The 23,107-nt window shown below is 37.5% G+C and overlaps 1 long non-coding RNA gene across 1 annotated transcript in view; it reads left to right on the top strand.

Annotated features, from left to right (window-relative positions):
- The window catches only part of LOC117093807, a 102,701-nt gene that overhangs the window by 59,515 nt on the left and 20,079 nt on the right, over positions 1-23,107 (top strand). The window contains exons 5-6 of the long non-coding RNA XR_004441248.1: positions 17,128-17,242; positions 19,106-19,290. This is a non-coding gene — a long non-coding RNA (uncharacterized LOC117093807). The remainder of the gene's footprint in view (positions 1-17,127; positions 17,243-19,105; positions 19,291-23,107) is intronic.

Raw genomic sequence — 23,107 nt, 5'->3', positions numbered from 1 at the left:
TCCCTAATTCAGTATCACATCTTCTGCCTGGCACAAATTAGACACTAAACAAATAAATAACTGTAGAGAAACACACACACACACACACACACACACACCCGAGAGTTATTTATTTGTTTGTTTATTTATTTATAAACAGAGTCTCACTCTGTTGCCCAGGTTGGAGTCAGTGGCATGATCTCCGCGCACTGCAACCTCCGCCTCCCGGGTTCAAGTGATTCTCCTGCCTCAGCCTCCTGAGTAACTGGGACTACAGGTGCACACCACCATGCGCGGCTAATTTTTGTATTTTTAGTAGAGATAGGGTTTCACCATATTGGCCAGGCTGGTCTCGAACTCCTGACCTCGTGATTCACCCGCCTCAGCCTCCCAAAATGCTGAGATTACAGGCGTAAGCCACTGCCCCCGGCCAAGAAATATGTTTTTTTTGTGAAAAATGTTAATAAGAAATAATCCAGCTTTTGGCCAGGCGTGGTGGTTCATGCCTGTAATCCCAGCACTTTGAGAGGCCGAGGCAGGCGGAACACGACGAGGTCAGGAAATCGAGACCATCCTGGCTAACGAGGTGAAACCCCCTCTCTACTAAAAAGTACAAACAAACAAACAAAACCAATTAGCTGGGTGTGGTGGCGGGCGCCTGTAGTCCCAGCTACTCGGGAGGTGGAGCTTGCGGTGCGCAAAGATTGCGCCACTGCACTCCAGCCTGGGTGACAGAGCAAGACTCCGTCTCAAAAAAAAAAAAAAAAAAAAGAATAATCCAGGTTTTAAATCCAGGTCTATTCAACTCCAAAGCCTGTGCTATTGCTATCATGCCAGGCATCCCTTGGGGAGTTTAAAATGTGCTTGAGACTTTGAAACAAGTTCCATCTTTCCAGGGTAACTTCTTACACAGTTGCCTCAATGCAGCTGGTTTTTTGGAAAAATGTTTATAAGAAGACTTGGCAGGTTTCTTGTACATTAACTATCTCTTACAAAATAATATTTTGATGGATTACATGTAAATGAATCAGAAACATATGGCTTCCATTTCCTTTAGAATGCACACACGCAGATCATTTTTATGTGTTTGGTAAAATGGATTTTCCTGTATGCCACCTCTCCGTGCCTCTCTCCTTTCATCCCCCAGTGCTTTATATCCAAGAAGACAGGAAGATCTTCTAAGAATTCCACAGAAACTGAACCAGAAACAGAGATGGAAGCATCTCTGCTTCTGATTCCACAACATAGGTCAATTTTCCTTTTATTTCCAATAGCAGAGGCAACTACAGTAAGGAAAGTTAGGAGGTTGTCTAGGACTTCCCTAAACTGTGAGCCTCTCATCACTATATACACTTTTACTCACCTTGGGAATGCTGAACACTCAGTCAATGCAGGTGAGGAGATTTCCTCTTCGTGTTCACAATGTTAAATGATGTAAAGATTACACTACAAATGTGTACATATTTTGAGCCGTTTTTATAAAAAGAGACTTGCTTTGGGGTACTATATCTGAAAAGCCCACTGAAATGGACACCATCAGATATTTGTTTAAGCTATTATGCAGTCTGTGAAGTATAAAATGCACCCATCATGATGTCATAGCAAAGATAGTAACTACAACATACACACCACTTCACTAAGGCTGCAGAATGAAACGATGACCAAATGCACCACAAGGAAAATTGGTACTATCCAATCAAGCTTTTGAAATGCTTTTTATATTTATTCTCAAAGCCAGTTTCCACATCATAATGGTTGTCCTTAGTATTCAACTTAGATCAATTTAGAAAGTAAGGTATTTGTGGTTAGTGGTTTATAACAAAAGTGTATTATAATATTCAACTAGGCATGTTAGATTTTACAAAGCACTTGTACATTCTTTAAGTTGGAAAGAACAGGGTCATAGCAGAAAATATGATCCTATTCCAGTTACAAAAGAGGAAACTTCAAAAGAAAGTAAAGTGCACAGGTTTCACCTAAGCCTCTAAACGTCACAAACTCACACGCCTCAGGATCAAGGTAAATGGGTGAATGTAGTTTTGATGAAATTCAGTCAGGTTTGTTGGGGGCTGTGAAAAGCAGAAGTGAGTTCAATCTGCCTGTAACATATTCAAACCCACACATTTTAAATCACTAGAGGCAGATAGATTTCTGAATCACAGAAATAAATGTAACTTTGGATATCTGGTTTTTAACCTCTGTGACCAGTCATCTCTGTGCAAAACTATGTCTCTTACATCTGCAAACATTTCCTGTACTTTCCACCCTTGTCTACTTCCTCCAAGCTGTCTTCATCTATAAATGGGATGCCTTGACTGGCAGTAGCAAGTTGGTCTGAATTTACTCTTAAGAATATTGAACAGTAGTGAGGTTCTGCCATTTTCACTTTCTCCTATTACCTTCTCTCCTCTCATGTAATGCATGTTTTCAGGAAGGGATCTGATCCTGTTCAAAGCAATGTGATTTATATCCAGGAAAAGGAGTTTCATTTGGAGAAAAGAAAGCACCAGAGTCATGTTTTCAAATTGGAAGGGCAAGGCTAGAATATTAAGGACAGCAAGAAGAAAGGGCAATAATAAAGAAGGTGGATAAAAAGAGCAAGGAACTATTGAATAAAGTAAATTTAATATAAACTATGCATTTTTAGTTCTTTGCTTAGGTTTTTCATCATAGTTTCATATGGGGTCAATTGTCATATATTCTGTGTGGCATTCATTTGGAAAAGTATTACATCCTTTCTCACAATACTCATATCTCATAATACTTCACAGAATTGCTTTATTACATCACACCTGTGATGTAATGGCTGAGATTATAGGCTTTGCAGTAAGAGATCTGTGCTTGAGTTCTGGATTCCCAAATTTTCCTAAGGTTATATCATTTGTTACATAATAGGGTATTATCTGGTGTTTATTCAAAATATTTGTTGAATAGTCATTTTAGATATGTTAAATTTTAGATATGTTAGATTTTACAAAACACTTTTGCATTCTTTGTCTTACGTACCCCCAAAATACTCTTGTTAAAAAGAAAGGGAAAAATAAGTAATACAATTTTTCACATTTGAGAAACACTAACATGGAGATTCATAGAATTTATATGAGTTTATGAAGGCCACAAAACTAGTAAGTGTCAGAGTTGGGACTAGGAATCTGTATCTTCTAATTGTTAGACTATATTTTTTTTCTGTAGTATACTTCAACAAAAGCCTGGATAAAAAGTGTGGATTGGTCTTCTTTTCCACCCAATAAAATGAAGGTGATTCAAAGGATTTCAGGACATGTGAAATAGTGAAAATCATTTTTGTTTGCAAAATGGTTTGTCATTTTTGTTAGAAGAAAAAATGTTAAAGAAAAGCTTTTTAGAGAACAGCATTGTAAAATCAGCAATCAGAAGCTAGCTTGCTTTTATATATTCTGGTTCACTTTCACTTGGAATGAATTAAGTGCATATCGATGAAACAAACCTCTGACTATAGTAAAATTAAATGCAAAAGTCATTGTTAAGGAATAAATGTTTGTGTTCCTCCAAATTCATTTGTTTGTCCCCCAAGCCCCAGTGAGATTGTATTAGGAGGTGGGGCCTTTGGGAGTTAATTAGGTTAAAAGAGATCATGAAAGTAGAGCCCCAGAATCGGACTGGTGTCCTTATAAGATGAAGAAGCTGCTCTCTTGACCATGTGAAGACACAGAGAGAAGGTGTGCAGGCCAGGAGAGTCCTTATAAGGAATTAAATCTGCTGGCACCTTGAGCCATCTGGAAGCATGGTTCCCAGCTTCCAGAACCTTGAGCAATAAATATCTGCTGTTTAAGTCATCCAGTCAATTGTATTTTCTAAAACGCATCTTGTAGCATATAAAATTCCTCCAGACATTTAAGATAAAATATTTCATTAGAGAAACAAACCTGTAAAAAGAATCAAATAGAAAGTCCAGAAAACCTAAATGCCCATCAATAATAGGCTGGATAAAGAAAATGTGGCATATATATACCATGGAATACTATGCAGCCATAAAAAGTAACAAGATCATGTCCTTTGCAGGGAATACTATACAGCCATAAAAAGGAACAAGATCATGTCCTTTGCAGGGACATGGATACAGTTTGACATGGATGACATGAACGAGATCATATCCTTTGCAGAGACATGGATAGAGGTGGACTAACCCTCATGGATTAGTCCTCAGCATACTAAAGCAGTAACAGAAAACCAGATACCACATGTTCTCACTTACAAGTTAGAGCTGAATGATGAGAACATATGGACACATGGGGTGGGTACAACACATGCTGGGGCCTGTCAGAGGGTGGGAGTGGGAGGAGGGAGAGCATCAGGAAGCATAGCTAATGGATGCTGGGCTTAATATCTAGCTGATGGAATGATCTGTGCAACAAACCACCATGGCACATGTCGACCTATGTAACAAACCTGCACATCTTGCACATGTACCCTGAACTTAAAATAAACGTTAAGAAAGAAAGTGTACAATGAAAAATGTAATTTATGAAATTAAACAGTTAATAGACTAGGCTTAAAAGCAAATTGGACATAGAGGAAAGAAGGTTCAATGTACTGGAAGATAAGTTCATAGAAAATATCAGAACTGCAAAGAGGAAAAAAGATGGACAATGTAGAAAAGAGTACAAGAGAATATGGAACATGGATAAAAGGTCTCATATATGTGTAATTAGAGCCACCGTAGACGAGAAGTGGTGGAGAGGAGAAGACAGGGGAAAAGCATTGTTTGAAAAACTACTGCCTTAGAATTTTCCAAAACTTAAAAAAGACATCAAGCCACAGTAATGAAGGAATCTGTAAACCTCATAAAGTATCAATACAAAGAATTGTAGCAGATGTTTTGTGTGTACTTTACAGAAAATTGTCGAACATCCACATACGAAGATGAAAACTTGAAAGCAGTCAGTGGAAAATAAAGGACACATTACCTTCAAAGGGACAGTAAGATTGATGGCTAATTAAAATATAATTGCAGTATAATTGATGTCTGCTACATTGTACATATTTAAAGTGTACAATTTGATCATTTTCCACGTATGTATATACTGGTAAAAGCAGCACCCAGATAAAGATTACAAACATTTCTGTTACTCCTCAAAGTTCCTTATGCCACTGTGTAATCCAACCATCCTCTACCCTGTCCCCAGACAACTGATTTGTTTTCTGTTACTGTAATTGGTTTGGATATTTTATAATTTTTCATATGGATGGAAATACAGTATGTATTTTGCCTGGCTTCTTTTACTCAGCATAGCAATTTTGAGATTTATTGATTTTGTTGCATGTATCAATAGTTCATTCCCTTTTATTAAGTAATGTTTCCTTGCATGATTACACCACAGTTTGTTTATCTATTCCCCTGTTGATGGACATTTGGACTATTTCAACTTTTGCCTATGATCGTTTGTATTAAATGAACATTTGTGTAAAAGTCTTTGTGTGGACTTATGTTTTTGATTTTCTGTGGTAAATACCTAGCAATAGAATGGTTAGATTCTGTGGTAGATGTGTGTATGCCTTTTTAAGAAACTATCAGTTTTCTAAAACGGTAGTACCATTTTGTGTTCCCCTAAATGGTGAAACAGAATCTACCTGTTCTATGTCCTCATCAACACTTGATATTTTTAATTTTTAAAATTTTAGTCTTCCTAATAGGTTTGTAGCATATCTCATTATGGTTTTAATTTGAATATTACTTATGCCTAATGTTGTCGAACATATTTTCAAATGCCTTTTTAACAGTTACTATATCTTTATTTTTGAAGTGACTTTTAAAATCTTTGCCCATTTTCTTAATGGGTTGTTTATCTTATTTGTAAGAATGTTACATATTTGTGATAGAAGTCCTTTGATATATATGTTTGCAGATATATATCTGCAACAGTCTCACTCTGTTTGGAGGTAAAAGTATGAGAGATGTACCATATAAACATACTACACACTACACATAATTTTCAAGTGCACAGTCTTGCTCTGTCACCCAGACTGGAGTACAGTAGCACAATCATGGCTCACTGCAGCACTGATGGCATAGGCTCAAGGTATCTTCCCACCTCAGCCCCCCGTCACCCCCCTGCATATCTCAGAACACAGGTGTGTGCCAGCATGCCAGGCTAATTTTTAAAAATTTTTTGTAGAGATGGGGTTGCACTATGCTGCCCGAGCTGGTCTCGAACTCCTGGGCTGTAATGATCCTCCAGCCTCCTTGGCCTCCCAAAATTTTGGGATTACAGGTATGAACCACTGCACCCAACCTATTTTGTAAATATTCTTTGTGACTTGCCTGTTGGCTTTCTTAATGACCTATTTTTAAGTGCAAAACTTTAAAATTTTAATGAGGTTCAATTTAGTATTTCTTTCCTTTATGGCTCATGGTCTTTGTGTTCTATCTAAGAAAACTTTGCCAATCTCCAAGGATAAAAAGCATTTTCTCCTATGCATTATTTTAGAGGTTTTGTTTTAGGTTTTACATTTAATTTTGTGATCTATTTAGTCTATTTTTTTACATAAGACCTGGTGTTCACTATTGTATTGGTATCTAATTGATCCGACAGCATTTGTTGAATGACTTTCATTTCCACCTTTAATTAGCTTGGCATCTTTGTCAGAAATCAATTGGCCATATTTGGTCAGATCTATTTCTAAATTCACTATTCTGTTACATATATATATATATATATAATAAATATCACCAGTAACAATAAAATATACATATAAGTATATATAAATAATATATATTAGCTAAATATATAAAATATTATAATATATAATAAATATAAATTATATATTATATATAAATGTAAATAATTATATATAAATAATATACATATTTTAGCTAATACCAAATTGTTTGGAATACTGAATCTTCCCAGTTAATCTTGAAATCAGATAGTTTTTAAGTCCCCAAACTTTGTGTTTTTTTTGTAATTTTCAAAGTTGGTTAGCTATTCTAGGTCCTTTGCATTTCCACGTAAATTTTCAGCTCAGCTTACTGATTCCTACAAAACAAGCCCGTTGGAATTTTCATTAAAGTTGTGTTGAGTATGCTGATCACTTTGGTGAGAATTAATTGATAGAAGCTAGAAGATCATGGGGTAACAATTTTAAGTGCTAAAAGAAAATAATTGACAGTGCAGAATTGTAATTACAATGAAAATATTCTCCTGAAGTTTGAGTGAAATTAAGATATTTTCAAACAAAGCTATTGCATTTAGCCATTGCCAGTAAATCTACCAAAAGGAAATACCAAAGTGGATTATTCAGGCGAAGGAACATGCTCTAAGATGGAAGTATGAAAATGCAAAAAAGAATAAAAAGTAACAAAAAGTGTAAATATTATACAGTGAATTTAAATAAATATAGATTGTATAAAGCAATAACAATTGCTTGTTTTATTTAACATAGATGTAGAATTAAAGTCCATAACAACAGTAGCAAAAAATGATAGGATGAGGGTAAATTAAGTATTCTAAAATCCTTGAGTTGCCTGTTAAGTGATAACAGTATTAACTTTTAGAAGACTCTGACATGTAAGGATATGTGTTGCAACCTGTGGGATAACCGTAAAGAGAAAAATGAAAGAACAACTGCTTAGCACACTGATAGAGAGAGAAAGGATTCAAAAGAATATTCCATAAATTAAAGAAAACAATAAAAAGAGAAAAAGAACAAAAATTACAAAAGACAAAGAAAAATAAATAGTAGAAGAGTCGATTTTAACACAAACAAATCAGTAAGCGCAAATTACATTATCAATATTCCAATAAAAAGTCAAAGTATATCAAGATGGGTAATCAAATGCAGGCTGTTTATAAAAGACTAATTTTAAATATAAGGTCTCATCAAGTTTGGAGGTAAAAGTATAAGAGAAGATGTACCATACACATGTATATATGTACTATACACTACACATAATTTTCAATTGCACAGAAACATTTACCAAAATTAATCCATATGCTGTGCTGAAAAGCAAATCTTAACAAATTTCACCTACTTGAAACTATGTATAGGCTATTCTTTGGCTGAAGCAGAATTAAGCTAGAAATCAATGGTAACAAAAAATGAAAACTAAACTTAAAAAGTTAAACAAACTTACCAAATATTTGAATTTTTTTTTGAAAGACAGATGGGTCAAAGAAGAAATCATAGCCAAAATTAGAAAATATTTTTAACTAAATGGTAGTAAAATTACGACCTGTCAAACCTGTGGGATGCAGATCAAGCTATTAGGGGAAATGTATTCCCTTAAAATTCATATGGCAACATAAAAAAGGCTGAAACTGATGATCTCTGCATTTATCTCAAGAAGATAGAAAAATAATAGTTCAGAAAACTACAAGGAAGTAATTAATACATATAAGAAGCAAAAAATATTGAAAATAGAAAATAAAACTACATAATAAAGAACACCAAACAATCCAAAATATATTTTTGATAAAACTAGTGAAATTGATTAACTTTCACCAAGATTTATAAAAAAAAAAAGCAGAGAGAATGAAAGAAAGGTGCAAGCAGCAATAACAATAAAAAGGGGACTTTATTACAGATAAATTCATTAGAGCAATCATAAGTAGATACTATAAACTTGATGCCAAAAACTTTGAAAATTTAGACAAAATGGATATATCCCTTGAAACATACAACTTAAATATACAACTTGAAGAAATTAGCAATGGAATAAATCAATATAAAATGTACCTATATTTGTTAAAGAAATTGAATCCATAAACTATAAATCTTCTCACAAAGAAAAGTGTATGTCTAGATAGCCTTACAGGTGAACTCTTTCAAAAGTCTGCAGAAGAATTAACATCATTTCTACAAGAAACCTTCTCAGAGACTAGAAAAAGGGGAATTGGTTTTAACTCATTTGCAGTGATCAGCATAACCCTGAAACCAAGATATAATAAAGCAAATTACAAGAAAGAAAAATTACAGGCCGATCTCTCTTGTAAGCCAAGATACAGAAATTGTAGAGAAAAATATTAGAAAACAGACTTCCCAATCATAAAAAAGGATAATACATCACAGACAAGTTGGGTTTATGTAGGTGTAAAAGTTTGTTTGACATTAGAAAATCAATCATTTCATTAAGAAAATAAAGGAGAAAAAATCACACAGTTATCTCAAAAGTTTAAGGAAAAGTCAACACTACCTATGATAGAAAAGAAATTTCTCAGCAAACTAGAAACCAAAGATTTATAACTATTAATAGAAGGATATTACTTAAACTTATAGGTATCTATTAGAAACATACTTAGTGGAATATTGAAAGTTTCCCCCTTGAAATTGGAAGCAAGATGATTATTTGCTTTTTCAACCACTTTCCCACATTTTCTGAAGTTCCTACCCAGTGAAATAAGGTGAGACCAAAGTCAATAGAAGACTTAAGGACTGAAAAGAAAAAAGAAAACTTTTGTTGTTCAGAGAAATAAAGCCCAAAACTTGTTTTATAGAGAAAATCAAAAGAATACACAAACTATTGAAGTTAATAATTGAATTTAACAATAATGGGAGATTCAAAGTCCATAAACAAAAATTAATTATATTTCTATAAACTGGAAAAAATTAAAAAATTAGAGATAAATTTAATGAATTATTTGAGAATTTTACATAGAAAAGTACAAAATATTACTGAGAGAAATTAAAGAAACTTGAAATAAACAGAAAGATTGTGCTCATGAATTAAACCAGTCAACATCACAAATATTGTCAACTTTCCCCAAGCTGAATTCTGGTTTCAATGCAATTTCAATAATTATTCCAGTAAGTAGGGGTAGGACATGATGGAAGATGTGACCTCTGGTACCGAGGACAATAAAGATGTGCTTACAGTCATTTAGTAAAGATTTTAGATTTTATGTCTTAAGTCTGTACTTCCATGAAGCTTTATCATTTATTCTATTACTAAGACTTTGACCCGATTTCTTGAAAAATAACAATTCTTGCCACATATTGATAAGAATTGCTTTGTCTCCTCTATACCTTGGGGTTATGTTATAAAGAATCATCCTATAGATCCAGGCACAAATGGCTTCTCTATAACCAGCATATGTACTTTCTTCCCTGACCTAGATGGGAAGGGTTAGTAGGTTGAAGGGAAGATATGTGCAATTCATCATGGTGCAGAAAGCTCTCCTGGACTTCAGTGTGGAAGGGGCATGTTCAAAGCAAGAGTGGAAGCAGGAAGGCCCGTGAAGAGGCCGTTTCGGCCAGTGGTCCAGTGAGATAATGAAGAACTGAAAGGCAACATGGATTCCTAAGGAGCTCACAAAACAGATGTCTAGTCCGATCAAAATGAAATTCACACTGCATAAAGAGATCTGGTATTCTACATTTCAAATTGATGGCGTCTACAATGTGCCCCTTGCAAGTGACATTTCCAGTGACTCCAGCAAAGAAGCCCCAGTACAATCAGCCAGGGATTGACAAGGGAAGTTTGGCTGATTGTTGTACGTTTTCTCTCATTGACATCTCTCCCTGTGGTCAGCTGGTGGGGGTACTGTGCTGTCTTCCATGTGGAATTAAGGCACAGTCCCGTAAGCCTTTATCAGAGTTTGGGGATGAATACAAAGGATCTCTGGAAAATCATACAATGACAATGGATAATAGTATTATGGCCAAATCTCATGTTTCAGTTAAGACAAAAGTGTTAACCAAGGCCACATAATGCAAAGAGCATAGGCTTGGGAGTGGGACAAGTCCCAGCACTACCCAGCCAAACTGCAATTTCAAGTCAACTACATCACCTTGCTGAGACTCTATTTCTTTACCATAAGATAAACATCATAATAGTTTACATGCAGAAGGACAGGCTGATCAGGAAAGGCTGAGTGCACTAGACCAGCCTGGTAAGATGCTTAGTAAGACTTACAGAAACATGGTGTTTTTGCTGATTTCAAAGACCCAATGCCTTGAGATCAGTAATCTGGCAGTTTCAACCGATTCACTATAAATGTAGGAAAAGTACCAAATTAGAATATATCTGCGTAGATGCTTAAAATTTTCCAGGGCATGGAAAGAAATGAAGTGGGAAATTCCTGGCCAGTTACTGAAGTTCTCATTAAAGATGAATTATCTAGAGGTCAGTTGATGACAATAATAAGATGAGGTTTGGATGTTACAGCTGGATTACTCTGGAATTCACTCTTCATTAATAAGCAATGATCTCTTGTACCTCTGTGCTATTGCACATTCATGTTCCTCTATAGAGAACAATTTCTGCTTCTATATTTGATTAACTCTTACTTGTTCTTTAAAAATGGCTGTACACATAGCTACCAGGTGATTAGTGGTACTGTGTAAAGATAATTACATATACTTTCCTGAGTGTGTTAAGAGTCATGTGAAAGTGACAGAAACCTAACCAAAGTGGCTTAAACAAAACAGGTTTGAGAGGCTCAGGATGCAGGAGTGGGTCTTGCCAGGGATCTGTTTCTCCTGGTCTCATGGCTCTTCCTCTTTCTCTGTTGTCTTCAGACTCAAGCTGGCCCTGGCACCAGCAGCTCCAGGCAACTCTACTGAAAAGAACTCTCCTTTCCCATTAATTCTAGCAACAATTCTAGGGTCAGTTTGGGTCGTGTGCAGATCGCTGGACCAATCTCTATGGGATGTGGTAATCTAACTGGACAGGCCTGGGTCCTAAACCAGTCCAGGAGCCCAGAAGCCCGGGAAGTGATTTCACGGTTCATGATTATTGTTTTGTTTGATTGTGTTTCTCCACTATACTGACAGCTCCACAAGGGCTTACTGCACTTCAGAGCTCACAGGACTGCATCAAGGTGGCAGAGGGTTATGGTTAGGTTAGTAGAGGCAGGAGGAACAGTAGTTGAGAGAATAGACTCCAGAGACAGACTGTCTTGGTCAGAATTCAGGCTCTGGCAGCTTGGAGTAATCACTTATTCTTCCTGTGCCTGTTTCTTCATCTCTAAAATGGGAAAAATAATAGTATTTAAATCATAGGGTCACAGTGAGTATTAAATGAATTAATGCATACAAAGTGTTTATAATTGTACCTGGAATTTTTGAGAGTATACACACACACACACACACACACAAATATATGTATTTGAGAATGTGTGTGTCTGTGTATGTATTCCTATGTTGCTTAGTGATGGGGCTATGCTCTGAAAAATGCATCATTAGGCCATTTAATTATTGTGTGAGCATATCACAGATCAAGTTTGTCCAACCCGTGGTGTGTGGGTCACATGCAACAGGACAGCTTTAAATGTGACCTAACACAAATTTGTAAACTTTTCTAAAGCTTTTTTGTGATTTTCTTAGCTTATCAGCTGTTATTAATGTCAGTGTATTTTATGTGTGGCCCAAGACAATTCTTCTTTTTCTAATGTGGCCCACGGAAGTCAAAAGATTGGACACCCCTGTCATAGAGTGTACTTACACAAACCTAGATGGTATATATACCCCACTATATACCTAGGCTATGTAACATAGTCTATTGCCTTTAGGCTACAAATCTGTACAGCAGGTTACTATACTGAACACTGCAGGCAGTTGTAACACAATGGTTAAGTATTTGTGTATTAAACCTATCTAAACGTAGGAAAGTACACTAAAAATACAGTATTATAAATGGGACTACTTTTGTATATGCAGTCTTTGGTAACCAAAATGTCATTATATGGTGTGTGACTGAATATCATTATATATATTTATAATGTGTTTCTTACCACAACATTCTTGGGATTTAGTATAGTAGTATATACTTTATGTTTTTAGTTAATAAATGTTACTCTTCCCCAAAATCCTATGAATTTAGTAATGTGATTCCCATTTTACAGATGAAGAAAAATAAGACATGGAAAGGTCAAGTAACTTGTTCAAGATCACAGAGCTAGTGATTATTTGAGGCAACATTGATCTTAGATCTGTCTGACTGCAGAGTCTGGGCACTTAAACACTTCACTAATCAGCTTTTGAGACTTAGCTTCACTATAAACACTTCTGGAAGAATGTTCTTAGTGTCAGCACCTGCCATGATGAGAGAATTTCCCCTCTCTGTGTTTCCATTATGTGCCAGTTTGTGTCTCTGATGATGGGGTTTGCGCTTTTCTCATCTGAATCTCTAGGTTCCAACACAGAGTCATTGGGCTTGACCTGTTAGGTGTCAGTAATTGTTAGTTAAATAAATGAGTGTCAAATGATGATATGGAAGGCAACCAGGAGTTTGAAGAATGAGTTAAATTCCTCCTCTTCTTTTTGGAAGACAGCCTGTGGGAGACTTTTCTTTTGGGGAAGAGAATAATGAAGGAGGTGATGTCTCATTTATTCACAACAGAGGTTTTGCAGATCACCGTGTAGTGAAACTGGCAGAGGGATCAGTTGGCAAGGATATTAGAGACTCTAAAACACAATTTTCCATTTAACAAAAAAGGACAATAAAGCTCAGTGAGTGAAAGTGACTTGCCCATAGTCGCATCAGTCTGGAAAGGGCCAAAGTGAGAAGCTAGTCTTCTGAAGCCCTGTTACAGATTCTTCATATTATCACATATGATGAACAATTTGGGGAAATAAAACAGCCCAGGGGAAATAAGGAGACACTAGCTATATGGGAAAGAGTTTGAAAATGAGAAAGAGAACATTAAACATTTAGCAAATGAAGAAAAATGCACTAAGAATTGCAGCAGGGAAAGAGACAGGAAAGAATTTATTAACTTAAAAAAATCAGGCAGAAGTCAACCAACCTAGTGCTGGGCTTGATTTTGGAGAAGGAAAGATATTCTCAGCTGTGTTGGAGTAGAATAGATTACTTGGCTACTCTGAAATAAATTCAAGCAGATGACCAGTCAATGTGAACTGCTCAGGAACACAGCAGATCCCAAGACTTCCTTTATTCTTTCCCTTGGAGAAAAGGTAAATGCTTGCAAAGGGCAGACACACTCTGACCCTGCCTGGTACCATGGAAAGAACGCTGGCGCTGGGTCCTACATCCTGGTTTTAATATTCTCTCGGTCTGTGGCATTGAGCAACCTACTTGCCCTCTCTAAACTGGAGTATTCTCATTATGAAAAGGGGCTGCTAATTTTTAAATAAGAGGCTTGTGAGGGTTCAGTGAGAGAGACTGTAAAATTCCTGTGATAGATGAGGTACTCAGCAAATGGCAGTTATTGTTATTATAGTCATGCATCATACAATGACGTGGGTGTGCTCTGACAAATACATCTGGGCAATTTTGATGTTGTGGAAATGTCATCTAGTGTACTTAACACAAACCTAGATGGCGTGGCCTACTACACACCCAGACTATGGCACAGCCTGCTGCTCCCAGGCTACAAACCTGTCCAGCACGTTACTGTACTGAACGTTGTAGGCAACTGTACCACAATGGTAAATAGTTATGTATCTAAACATATCCAAAAATAGAAAAGGTACAGTAAAAATAAAAATATAGTACTACAGTCTTCTGGGACCACTGCAGTATATGTGGTCTGTCATTGAGGGAAACATTGTTATGTGGTCCATAATGATAACCTCAAAAGGGATGGTGCCCATATGCAGAAAGTAAAACCGTTTCCCATATAAGCAAACCAGGAAATGAGACAGAAGAAAATTGACCTTATTGAATACATTCTATAATTCCTTTTATCTTTCTACGAAAGGTTCTATTTTGTAGGAGGAAGAGGAGAAGGCATTGCATTGGAAGATGATTTAATGGTGGCTCTGTTTAGGACATTTTCTTTTCTATGTCTGATACAAGGAAGATATGTTTGAGGTCAGAGTGAGATCAATAGTTTCCAGAGGGGATTTATATCATTTTGGTTATAAGCTTAAAAATGAAGTGTTAATTAGTCTATGCTAATTTATTTACCCTTTGATTTTTCTAAAACATTGAAAATGGCATATTAGAAGCAGCAGGTATATTCAAAGCTACAGATGAGAAAAGAAAAAAATCCATGAACAGCCACAGCAGAATAATAAAAACACAGTGCTCTGGCCCACTTTGTGCATGATAAAATAGCCAAATATATTTAATTAGTACCCAAGGGCATAGTCTAATCATTGATGCTCATACAGATTTTCTTAAATCACCAATAAGTTTCTACCTGTCTACACACTGAAAGGACAAAATATACAAATTTTATGAAAAACGAAAGCAAGGAGGAGCCAGTTTCATGTCTTTGAGAGAACCTTCTTAACCACGTGGAGGTTGTCATGCTGAGACCAGGGTTTCCACTTTCATAGGTGCTATGGCTTCATGGAAATCATCTTCCTCTCTTTGGTTCAGTCTCTTCATACTAAGAAATAATGGGAAAGTAAGGATAAGGGGTTAAAACACCTAGACTTTAGTTTGGAATTCTTTTGGTTGCAAATGATAGAAAGCCAACTCAAACAAGTTTAAACTGTTGATAATAATAATAATAGAAAAAAGAACATATTAATATGGATACTGGAGCATGTAATAGAACCAAATAACAGAGATCTTACTAAGCTTCAAGAAAACCCGAACCAGTCGCTTGAATACCACCAGTTCTCTCTCTCTTTCATGTCTCTGTCCCCCTGCCTCTGCCACCAGGGTCTCCTCTAACCCTCTGCTGCTCATGCCAAGAAACAAGGTCAGGAGGATTAGAATGAGGCAAGTAAGACACCTTAGGTCTCAAATTTAATGAGGCTATCACTCTCAGTGCCTTGCATGTGCCAATCCCTAAGTTTGGTACCCTAGATCCCTTGCTTGTCTCAGCTCAACCTAGCCCAGCCCTGCTGGTAAACATGGCTTCCAAGAACAACCAGCCAACCAATCAAACAAACAAAAAAACCAGTTTTTGTCCCATTTCCCTCTTTGCCTCAAGCTGAAACTTCTTAGGGAAGGTACATCTTGGATAAGTTTGAGTTAGTGTGCACCATGAGTCAACTACTCATAACTAAGGGTTGGGCATGTTTTACATGATGGGAACCAGAGTACCCATGTGGATGAGTCTGGGGAGAGGGAAAGAGGATAAGATTCTAGTAAAAAATGCCAGGCAGAGGATGTACTGATATTACTCCATTTCCTGGATTATAGGTGGCTATTTGTGCAGTAGTGGGCTCAATGGTGGTATCCCAAAAGGTATGTCCACATTCTGCTTTCAGAACTTGTGAATGTGACCTTATTTGGAAAAAAGTATTATGTGGACGTAATTAAGGTAAAAATCTTCAGATGAGATCATCCTGGGTTATCTAGGTGGGCTCTAAATCCAATGACAATTTATTTTTACATGAGTTACACAGAAGAGAGTCCCAGAGACAGGATAAGACCATGTATGAATGGAGGTAGAGATTGGAGTGATGCCGCTACAAGCCAAGGGCTCCCTGGAGCCACCAGAAGCTAAAGAGACCAGGGATGGAAGCTGTGGGGCCTTGTCAACCCTTTGATTTTGGACTTCTGGCTTGCATCACTGGCAGAGAGTAAATCTCCATTGTTTTAAGCCACCAAGTTTGTGATAACTTGTTACGGCAGCCCTAGGGCACCAATACAGCCACCAAATAAGAAAGCTTTGGTAAGCCACAGGACTTTGGTGGCCATCAGGAGAGGATGCATAGCATCATGGCTAAAACTGTGGGGTCTGGAGCTGGCCTGCTAGGGTTTGAATACTGGCTTTGCCTTTTAATATCTCATCTTGGGCAATTATTTAACCTCTCTGGGCTTCAATTTCCTCATTAATGAAAGAAGAATAATGACAGTTAATTTATGCAGAGTTGAACAAGTGCTTGGCATATACTGGATACTTACTGTGAGCCATGATTATTCATGTGTAAATTTGGGGTGATAATAATAGCTCCCCTGCCCAACTCATGCTGCTGCTAGGATAATTCACCGTGGGAGTAAATGTGAGTCCATTCAAGTCAAATGGCCTACTGTGTATGAGGAAATGGATTAGAAAGTACAGGGGACTAATAAAATAAGCTAACCTTGAGAAACTTACAGTACCATTATGGACTGAATTATGTCCTCCCCCAAATTTGTGTGTTGAGTTCTAACCCCTGATGTGACTGTATTTGGAGACATGGTGTTTAAGGGGGAATTGAGGTTAAAATTAGGTCATTAATATGGGGCCTTAGTCTGATAGGACTGGTGTCCTTATAAGAAAAGGAAGAGCTCTCAGGGATTCCTCTCTCTCTGTGTGCACACAGTGCCAAGGCTGCATAAGGGCAGTGAGAAGGCAGCCATTTGCAAGCCAGGAAGAAAGGTCTCACCAGATACCAACCCTGCCAGCACATTGATCTTGGACTTCCAGCCTCCAAACATGTGAGAAATAAATTTCTATTGTCTAAGCCACTCTGCTACAGTATTTTGTTATACCAGCCCAAGCAGCATCATACAAATATGTTAGTGGAAATTATAAAGCAATGCATATTATAATTATTGTATTTTACTATTATTAACACCTATAGCTAATTCTTCCAACCAATAAGCTGCCTGTGGAATGTTGAGGGTGCTCTGGTAGTACAAATTTTCTTTGTTTCACACTCTGGCTCGAAGAAGTTTGCTGAAACACACAGTGGAATTCAGGAAATTCAACAGCTTTAAATGAAAGCGCTCCCTTGAGGCATGTCAGCAGGAAAGAGATAAGGATTAAAAAAAAAAAAAAAAAAAAAAAAAAAGCTTTCTATTCAGGGAGATATTTTGCCTTTGTGAAATGTATTTATTCCAACTACTCTCTACTCTGTATTTTACCTTCATTTTGGATACCTATTGACATTACATAATATGTTTCAATATGGATGAAAATGATTCTGAGATGAAATATTATTCCTTCCTTGGAAAAGAAATTATTTTTCCTTTCACATAGAAAACAAATGCTATTCTTCAAATGTCCCTGCCAGTTAAACCCCTGCTCATCCTTCAAGATCCATTTAAATGTCACCTCCTCCATGCAGCCTCCTCTGACACTACCTCTTTCAAATTAGCATTAATTAAACTGCCCTCTCTCTGTGTCTGGCATGTGTCATGATCCGATTTGGGATGGACACATTTGCTAGATTATGAGACCTCCAAAGTCAAGAGCAGTACCTTTAGTCCATTCCTGCTTCTCCCATAGCCAATGGGGTGCCCACGCTTAGAAGAACTTCAATCAATAAATCAATGAGCTGGCAGGAGTCTCACCTATTAATACACACACACACACACACACACACACACACACACACAAACACAGAATATTTCTGTTTGGAAGTCCTACCTTTTGGTGTTATCTAAGTTTACTATATGACAAAAGACTAAAGCAGTTAAGAGGGTAGCATTTGAAAGTACATATTGACGGGACTGCTCCAGCCTCACGGGCCTGGTATCCAGTTTTCCTCCCTGTCCCTCTTCCCGAGCATGATGACTTTCTTTTCTTTCCTGGTTTTGACTAATAGTACCTTTTAGAGCGCTGCTGTCTGGTGTTTCTGACTTTAGTTTATCAGGGCTTTTGACCTCAGTCACATGCATTGCGTGCTAGAGAAGTGTTTTTCAAAGTGTGGTTCTTGGACCTGCAGCATCAGTATCACCTAGGAACATGTTTGAAATGCAAATTGTACAGCCCCACTCCAGAACTACTGAATTCGAAACTCGGCAGGGTGGGGGAGAGCCATGTCACACTCAGCAATTTGTGTATTTTAAAAATTTATTTATTTTTATCCATATATGATAGTCATACAAAGTTTTGGGGTACACGTGATATTTTGATACCTGTATACAATGTGTAGTGATCAAATAAGGGTAATTGGAATATCCATCACTTCAAACATGTAACTTCTTTGTGTTGGAAACATTACAAATTTTTTCTTCCAGCTCTTTTGAAATGTGCAATAAATTATTAACTAAGTCATTCCTACTGTACTGGGAACTTATTTCTTCTATTTAGTCTGTATTTTATAGCCTTCTGAGTGATTCTTAGGATGTTAAAATTTGAGAATCACTACTGTAGAAAGTTCACCTAATCTCTGCATCCTCAGCTCTCAGCTGATGTGGCTATAATTTTTATTCTGTAAGGTGATTTTTTTAAGACTTAAGATCTGAAGCTCAGTAAGTTCAAACAGAAGTTTGCTAAATAAACAGAGTGAACTTGGAACCTAATACTCCTGTGTTAAAGCTGTGGGTCTGAGTAACCACACTTTTCCTTCACAGGGCCTTCTACTCACATGGGCTTCCGTGCACCTGCTTCAGGAGACAGCAACACTTGCGCCCGCACTGCGGCAAGCTCCCATCACCTGGTGTATATGCCGCGCCGAGTCTCATCACACCTTAGTGAAGGAACACATGGACCCATATGTTAGCGGATGTGTTTACATCGTTTTATACAGAAAGGGGAAGTATGTTTCACAATAAATGCTTGCATACTTTGGAGCACATTTTTTTTTTTTTCTTTCAGACAGAAAGAGACAAAAAGAGAGGGAGAAACTTTGGCTGGAGCCATTGATTCTTTATTCCCTTGCAATGTTTTTATCACCCAACCTTGAAAAGAGCCTGTGTGTCAGCTGAGCAGGATCTGTGCTGAGGCTTGGATCCCTGGGGGCAAAAAAAGGGTAGTGACTTCTAGTTGAAAGAGTCAGGAAGGGAAGAGTCCATAGTTCAGTAGTAAGTATTCTGAACCAAGGCAGGGAAACCAAAATTTAGGGATACCTGAAGCCCTCAAGCTAAGGGCCAGGAGCTAGCAGCTGGAAGAATACAGGAGCTATGTCATAAATAATTTAGGAGGTGGCTGGATGATTGCCGGAGTGTCCACAGCATGCTTTACTTGGCTTTTATGGATGCAATGGGCATAGGTTGTTTTTAGGAACAATAAAGAAATGTTTGTTTATTAAACTAATTATGATTCAATAATATTGACAATAAAGACAGTGATGATAGTATGCAATATAATAAACTGGTGTGCTTTTATTTCTCCGTTTTCCTGTGCACATCTGTTTTACTCTGTGACATTCTTCCATTCAGACTCAGAAATAAGAAACCAGTATTGGTGCAAAGAAAGGTAGGCTGTCACTGGAGGAAATGAAGAGTAAAAATTAAAAAATCCAATTATAATTTTTATAGTTTAAAAAAAACAGCTCAGGTATAACAAAGAAATACTTGGAAGAGGTTAGAGGATGAGACAAGGAAAATTTGCTCCAAACCTCCTTCCACATAATCACCTCTAATAAACAAATATCCTAGATAAATATAATTTTCCAAGCTAGGGAAAAAAAAAACAGTTGGAGAATATAATGTACAAAAGTTAATCACCAAATAAGGCCTGCCCTGTTCCTCTTTCGCCTCCAGCCACGATAAGGAACAGGAACCATAGAATTCTCTGGTAAATATGGAATCTAGGAGTAGAAGAAACCCATGCTTATATCTTGCCTATAACTCAGAGAGAAAGCAGATTCACAGATGGTGCCCACACCCCAAAGTCACGGGGATTGTAGAGTGCAGAATTATTCCCCAAGTTCTGTCCTGGTTCTTTAAATGTATTTTCAGGAATCAATCCTGTACTATTAGAGTCCTTTTTTTAAAAAAAGAAGGGAAATTCAAGTAATAAGTCCAAGATTGCCCAGCAAGTACATGGGAGAGGCAGCAAAAAACGTTCAAGGAAAGGAAAAGAAGGAGACAGGGCAAAGAAGTCCCCAGTAGTCTTCAGAGTTCTGCCTCCAGGGCCAACTATGTGACTGTGGACAAAACCTACTTAACCCTTCCTAATCTATAAGAAATATGAATATTCACTTTGCTACTTTACAAGGTTCTTGAGATAATAAGCCAAATGGAGTATAACATATAGTATTTATCCTGCTCGAGGTCCTCTGAGGTTCTTAGATCTGTAATTTGATGTGTTTTGTTATATTTTGCAAAATTCTTGGATGTTATTCTTTCAAACCTTTTTCTTTCTGCCTCTCTCTCTCCTCCTTTTTGGGCTCCAATTACACGTATGTTAGACCATTTAATATGGTCACACAGCTTTTGGGTACTCTGTTCTATTTTTCTGTTCATTTGCGTTATTTATTTATTTTCACTTAAAAATATTTTTCTTTCCATTCAGGTAATTTCTAAATTTCTAATAGTCTTATATCACATGGACGTTAGGAGCATGTTATTGGAAACTGGAAGGTGATTCTTGTTAGAAAGTCACATAAGACTTGCTGAATTTTGTTTTGTTGGGTGGAAATGCTGTGGACATGAATATAAAAAAGTGCTTAAAAGTGTTATAGTTACTTTTTGTTCCTAAACAACCCGTGAATCTCATAGTCATGGGTCCAGTCTTGTATCTCTTTCACTGTGAGGTGGGTCCTTTGTCAGATGCTATGCTGTCTGATACTCCACGCTTGTGAATCAGGCATCCCCTGTGTCCCCAGATTGTGGTAATGGCTAAAACTCTGTAAGCAGGAAAACCAACCCATAGAATAGCTTGCCATCCAGGATAGAAGAGACTCAACATGGCCAGCTTGCTATGAAATGGCTGGATGCGTTGGACATTCAGACTCAACAGAAGTTTAACCAGCCTTGGTAAGAGAACAGCCATGCTGTTTGGCCTGTGTGTGGATGTTTACGTTTCTGCCTCTGTGGCTTCTCCATTTATATGTTGATCACACTACTTTTGGGGTGTCTAATGATGAAGCTGGCTTATGTCATCTTGCTGAGTCATGTGTTTACGTTGTTCTTCAGTGTCTCTCCCATGGTAGGTGCTTTCTCATGTACATTCATGTGTAAAACAAAACTTTTGTTACTTCGTGTTCTCTCACTTCCTCTATGACTCTCTGTCCATCCATATGCCACTATTCCAGATCGCCATATCTCTAATCCTGCAGGCTTTTCACATCCAAGTGTCTACAATCTGGCCAGGTGATTAACTAATAACTGCTGCCCAAGAAACTCTGAATATTGTCATTGCAGGCTACTTTTCCTTCCACATACTGTGGATGAAGAGGTTCACTACCCATAGCTTAGTGATGATCTTCTCTTTATGGTGTCTTTTGAATCCACTCCTGGATTTGACTGTTATGTAGCTACACATTTCCCCAATAAATTTTTTGTGCATTGAATCCCATTTTGTTGTCTGCTTCTCTGAGGCTCTAAAAGGAAAACTAGGTGATACCTAGAGTGGTCTGAGAAGACAGAGATTTGGGGACTGGCTCACTCATTAACTGGCTGGCAATGAGGATGGCATCCTGAGTGGAATGTAGGGGACAGATAGTTCCTGGCACAAGACATCCATCCTCAATAGAGAATTAAATGCCATAAGTGCTGATGATTTCATCATTATGGACCTACGAACAAACCCTAGTCAAAGGGAATGCCCAGGTCACAGTAGGTCTGGTTTCTTGTGTTTAAATATTGTCACCACAAGTCATAGGGACTCCCTCATGCCCAAGGTTACTAAGGAGCCTAGCTTTGAGACTTATCTTCTACTGGTCAGCCCTGGCCTACAGAGGAGTGATGTTGGTACCCCTCTACCAACTAATGAATTATTGATGGCCTTGGAAAATGGTAGCAGATTCAGCTGTAGTGCAAGCAACCCTGCTGCTTTTGCATACCCTATGTTATTGTAAGTATCAGTGGTGGAAAAAGATGTTGTATGGAATTATGGTAAGCCCCATTGACAGAATCGCAGCACAGGCCCCTGTGGTTCTGGAGCAAAGCTATGCCATCTGCAATGGAGAATATGTCTTTTGAAAAAAGAGTTCCGTGTGTGTTACTGGGCCCTAGCAGAAACATAAGGCTTGTCTATGAGACACCAAAAGAACATGCCTCTGAAACTACCCATTATAGGCTTAATTATGTCAGAGCCACCAATTTTTAAAGTCAGATTAGGCCAGAAGGAGTCTACCGTAAAGTTAAAATTATACATGTGGATTTGATCTACAGTGTGTGCATGATAAAGGGAAAGTGAACAGCGGCCTTCAAATCACTATGTAGATTTGAAAGCTGTCAGAGGAGAAAGGAAATGATGGAGGATAAATGGGAAGAGCCTCACACCACAGTGCAGTTCTGAGAAAATGTTGGCTAGGCTGATGGGAAGTCCCTAAACAGAGATTGCCTGTTAGAGGCATGTCTCATGTCAAGTGGTAATGACCTGGCTCTGGTATCCATGCTGTACTCAGTCATTGACTGGGAGCAACTTGGCAAAAGATTGGCCTTGCTCTGAACACTTTGCTGGAT

The sequence above is a fragment of the Trachypithecus francoisi genome, unplaced genomic scaffold (genome assembly GCF_009764315.1).
Source record: "Trachypithecus francoisi isolate TF-2019V2 unplaced genomic scaffold, Tfra_2.0 Lachesis_group12, whole genome shotgun sequence".
In the NCBI taxonomy this organism is placed as follows: Eukaryota; Metazoa; Chordata; class Mammalia; order Primates; family Cercopithecidae; genus Trachypithecus; species Trachypithecus francoisi.
Note: the sequence above shows the minus strand (reverse complement) of the source record. Positions and strands in the feature narration are given on the sequence as shown.